Raw genomic sequence first — 4,660 nt, forward strand, 5'->3', positions numbered from 1 at the left:
ATGGGGAAGGAGAAGCATTGGTCTTTGACAAGCTCTTTCTTCATGCTTCTCTACCTTCATTGCTTCTTGCTTTTGGCAAGAGCAAGGGCAGAGGCCTTCATCTATGCAGACTGCTCACAAGACAAGTATGACTCTGGTTCCTCATTCAGCACCAACCTCAACTCCATGCTCACATCCTTCATCAGCTCAGCCTCCTCCTACTCCTACAACAACTTCTCGATCCCCAACCCGGACGCACCCATCTATGGGCTCTACCAATGTCGCGGCGACTTGAGCCTAGCTGACTGCTCAAACTGTGTCCGGAATGCTGTGGCCCAGCTGACTCTAGTGTGTGTCAACACTTATGGAGGAGGCCTACAACTTGACAGCTGCTTTGTTAGATATGCTAATGTGGATTTCTTGGGTAAACTTGATACCTCAATGGTATACAGCAAGTGTAGCAAGAGTAGCAGCAATGATGTTGAGTTCTTCACTAGGAGGGATGATGTCCTTGGTGACTTGCAATCCGGAAGTGGGTTCAAAGTGAGCTCGTCACGCACAGTCCAGGGTTATGTCCAGTGCCTGGGAGACTTGAGCTCAAGTGATTGCACCCCGTGTTTGACCACAGCCGTCGAAAAGCTTAAGACCATGTGTGGATCGTCCATGGCCGGGGATGTTTATTTAGTGCAGTGTTACGCGCGATACTGGGCGTCCGGGTACTATCCAAGCACTGCTGCAGGTAAAACCCAAACTTGCTGCATCTGTTTCTGTTCTAGTGATCCAACTTGGCTCAGGAAGGGGTTTGGATCATTATGGATACAAACTCACTGTCTTTTAAAAGAAATACAACCAGTAGTAGCTTGAAGACTGTGTTAAAGTTTACTAAAAAAATGAGCCTAGGCCTTTCAAAAAAAAAAGAGCCTAGTAAAGCTGAGCCAGTTCCAAGTGACCTTCACCTGGCCAAGCGGCAGACATGATGGTAGCAGCTTCCCGGGCAATCCGTGATCGAACCCCGGGGCGGGCAACCATAGCCTTAGTGCTGAAGCAAAGAGGAGATAACTTGTAGGTAAGAGGGGTACACCTGTTTGTTTCATGCAATTTTTATGAGAAATTGCTGAACCAGTATCCCTTCCCAATCCTTTCCTATCATTTGTGAAACAAACATCAAAAAGGCTTCTAAAGCTTTTGCTCTTCTTTTTTTAATTAATTGATTAATAATTGAAAAACAAGTAAAGGCCTTTTGTTAGATCAACCCAAAAAGAAGAAGAAATGATGTCATATGCGTTTTTAATATAAAAATGTAGGATGAAATTTTAAATTCTGAAACTTTTTAGGATCTATATCCCATCTGGGTTAGGAGGTTTGGCCAATATTACTTTAGAAACTTGCATAAGTGCCTGGTGTGGCCCACCAACAAGGTGGATTGTTGGACTCGTGACATTCAATCCCATCCGAATCCTTTTTAAAATAGCTCAAGTTTGATCATTTTCTTAGGAAACTAAGAAAATCTACTAAGTAGATTCAAATTCTACTAAATTTAAGTGATCCATGCAAGCAAAACAGTTTTAAGGATACCTTGGCTAGAGAAGGGACTAGGATTTTTAACTGCAAGTTCAGTAAGAGATTGGTTATGTCAATGGACTCATTGAAATCAGAACTAGTCAGTCCAATTGCACCTTGCCCCCTTTTGAACTGTTAAGGCTCTCTGTTTGGGAGCCATTGTTGAGAAGGGTGATGACACAGCCGATGAAATCGGCGGATTTTGCAACAATGTCCTCGGAAGTACGTTGTTGAAATCCGCTGAATTTTTAATGCCGTCGACGCTCCCAACGCCATTCTCAGCTACGTCTCCCCTCTTAAAAGAGTGTTCCTAATCGATGGAGACGACGGGGATTTCATGAAACCCCCATTGCCGCTCTCAACTATGGCTTCCAAACAGAGCCTAAAGTTCATTTTAATCGCCTAAGTGGACCAAGATATAGCCAAGTTGCCTTGGTCCAAAACTGATTATGGTGAACTCACAACCTATGTCACATGGATACGGCTGCATATCTCGAGCCAAAAGGAAGTATCTATGTGACATAAACGACTAAGACTAGCACACGAGGGCTCTGCAACCACCTGGTTAGGTGGGTCAGCTTAAGGCTTTCAAGTTGAAGGAGATCGAGTGTTTGTGTGTCCTTTGCTGCAAGGCCTAAGCCAAATGAGAAACTATCTCCGTTGAGCATGGAGAGTACTCGTAGAGTTTTACACTGCAGACATCAACTCAAGTCCATGGTAGGACACATTTCAGCCCAAAAAATGAGATGTCCAAACCGATGAGAAAGTGTTGATGTAGACTATATGACCTAATTGTTCAATTTCTACAGATCCTCCGCAGGAAGATGCAGTTGGAAGAACAGTTGCCATAATCATTGGAGTGGTAGCTGGGGTGGCTCTTGTGGTGGTTCTCATTGCCGTTTTGATAAAATCATTAGGTAATTACCAAATCCTCTTTTTTTTTCCTTTTTTTTTTTATAAACCCTCTTTACAAAATCCATTTGTTTTTTTTTTATTTTTTACTCGAAGAAACCGCCTCTGGCGCGGAGACCTAGCCTTGCTGGCTCAGTCTGCCGTACTTAAGGTCGCTGTCCTGTCAGCTTACCCCTCAACCCCACGGAGTTACCAAGCTTTGGCTTATGAGAGGTGACATCCATGGGATTTGAACCTAGACTGCCCGTCAAACAGTCTATGCCCCATCCCACTAGGCCAATCCCTTTTGGGTCTACAAAAGCCATTTGTTTTCTTTTGCTTTCTCTTTAGCAGAGATGTTGTCTTAATATTTGCAGGTTAAAAAGTGGACAAGTTATTCCTTCAGACCAGTTAAAGCAATCCAACCAACTATGATGGTGGCCCCCCCCCCCCTCTAATGTACAGCCATTCTTCCTCTTTATCTCTTTGTTGGTGTACCAAAAGTTTTTAAAGGTTTGCAAGATGGTAGCCCACTGTAATGTTTGAAGAGAAAAAAAAAAAACTTCATGTTAAAAAAGCTCAAGAAAAAAAATCCAATTTATTATTCAAGAAGTTTGGTATACTCTTTACTGATTTTATATTAGATTCTAGATTAATACGGCATTACAATGATGCTTTTATTTTCCCTTTTTTCTCACCAATTGGTTAATGTAGTTAGGTATCATTGTCAAAGGATAGGATATGGATCAGGTCTCAGCCCAATCCACATCCATTTATTTTGCAGGTTGGACATGATATGAACAGAAACCGGGTCCATTTTGCTTTCTGAATCCTAAAACTGACCAGATGTGTATCTGAAGCTGACTGGATTTTCATTGATGTGCATTCGAGTTATTGTAGGTTAAGACTCACCAAAATATGCAAGATCCGACCCGGACCATATCAAGTTGTGCGTGATTAGTTGGATTCCAACATGGGACTTTAAGTGGCGAAAGTGCTTATCTAATGTCACCACTTAATTTTTTACTGTTCTTGTACATTAATACAAGAATTACGTCAGGTTTCCCACACCCAAATTAATCTGAACTTATCAAATATACTTGGTGCTTCTCTAGTAACAGTAAAAGAGGTCACTTTTTATACAGCACCGCAACATGCTAAGCTCCACTACTGCTGACCATTCATCTCGAGAAACGCCAAGATGAATGGCTGTCACTGCATGCCCACCAAGCAGCGACCATGCATAGAATCTGAAGTCAAACAGGAAAATCTTTGTTGAAGGCCCCGTTAAGACCTATAGGGTAGGGGTGGCAATTTCTGACACGACCCGCCAACCCGCTTCTTAGGCGGGTTCGGGCTCGGCTTAAACGGGTTCATGTCATAAACGGGTTGACCCGCCTAACCCGTTTATTAAACCGGTCAGGTTCATGCTAGGGGTATGCCAACCCGTCTGACCTGTTTAATAAACGGGTTAGGCGGTCAGGTCAACCCGTTTACCCGAACCCGCCCCACCAACCCTTTTACCCATTTACCTTTGGGTCCTTTTTTCTTTTGAATACTTGATTAGGGATTTAGGGTTTCTCTTGGAGAACGGAGGCTAATCCGGCAACGATCTTGCCTTCCTTGTGGGCACTCTTCGGCTTGATTGTCGGCGGTGTCCACTCCGTCACCACCACCCTCATCTGACTACCACCACCGGTGGCGTCCTTTTCCTGGCTGAGATTGTCGCTAAAGCGCAACTCGAACTCGTCGGAAAATCTGGTGGTAGAGAGGTCGGAGGGTTTCACGGCGATGGTGGTGACGGCCTTCTTCTCCTCTTCGCCCTGGCTCGACTTCGTCCGCTCGTAAGGGGAGAGTCATTTGGCGCGCATGTACTCGGGCTTCCGCTAGGGTGGGAAGTGGAGTCCCTTCCTCTTCAGCGATTGCTTCGCGGCCTCGGAGTTGATGGTGATGATCTGGTGGAGTCGGTCGACTTTCTGACGAAGATGGACGGCAGGGACTGGAGCAATGCTCGGTAGTGGCTTGTCGACCCGTTTACCCATTTACCCGAACCCGACCCGACCCGCCAACTAGTTTACCTGCTTACTCGAAACCGACCCGCCAACCATTTACCCGACCCGACCCGTTTATTAAACGAGTTAGCCGTGTCATGTCGGGTTACCCGTTTAATAAATGGGTCGGGTTCGTGTTTGCCACAGCCGACCCGTTTAATAAACAGGTCAGCTTCGTG

The 4,660-nt window shown here is 44.9% G+C and overlaps 1 pseudogene; it reads left to right on the top strand.

Annotated features, from left to right (window-relative positions):
- LOC149822009 (plasmodesmata-located protein 8 pseudogene) lies at nt 1-4,448 on the top strand (annotated as a pseudogene).
- The last annotated feature ends 212 nt before the right edge of the window (nt 4,449-4,660 follow it).

The sequence above is a fragment of the Nuphar pumila genome, chromosome 11 (assembly GCF_984573655.1).
Source record: "Nuphar pumila chromosome 11, dmNupPumi1.hap1.1, whole genome shotgun sequence".
Lineage (NCBI taxonomy): Eukaryota > Viridiplantae > Streptophyta > Magnoliopsida > Nymphaeales > Nymphaeaceae > Nuphar > Nuphar pumila.